Genomic DNA, 653 nt, shown 5'->3' with positions numbered 1-653 from the left:
AGGCCTGCTCATACAAGTGGGAAATGATCAATGGACAACTATGAAAGTATCACATGCGAGAAAATGAGGAAACTACTTGTTTATCAAGTAGTTTGTCTATGATGTCTATTTGTGTCCACCCATGTGCCTACCAATCATGCCTGCTTGTGTGGACAGGCCTTTTTCATCTAGCTCACAAACAATGTTTCCTGTTCCCTGACCCCTGGCTCCCCTTTGATTTGAACACTGAACACTGCTACTTCCCCAACCTTGATACCTGCTGACAGCTCAGTCCATTCAGAGAATTTAGTCCACACAGTCAGTAGCATGTGATAAGCATGGCACCTACCAAGAAAACATTGTGTAACATAATTGCTATGTAAAGAAAGAATATGGTGAAAAGGTTGGCTCAATAAAAGATGTTTATGGATGCCACACAATACTTTTGGAACTACATGGCCATGAGCAAGATTTCAGGAAATATTCAAGAGTGAGGACTTTTTACACCTTACTAGCAAAGGTAGAGCCATAATGAAAAATGACAAACATGAGAAACTAAAATAGGAGCTCAAATCAACAGGCACTGCCTGATATTGATCATCAGGCATTCAAGAAATTTGACAGTTTGCCCATCATATGTGACCATTAACACCAATCAGGCCACTTGGCTGGAG

This window comes from Penaeus monodon, chromosome 20 (genome assembly GCF_015228065.2).
Source record: "Penaeus monodon isolate SGIC_2016 chromosome 20, NSTDA_Pmon_1, whole genome shotgun sequence".
NCBI classification, from domain to species: Eukaryota; Metazoa; Arthropoda; class Malacostraca; order Decapoda; family Penaeidae; genus Penaeus; species Penaeus monodon.
This window is presented reverse-complemented; position numbering follows the sequence as displayed.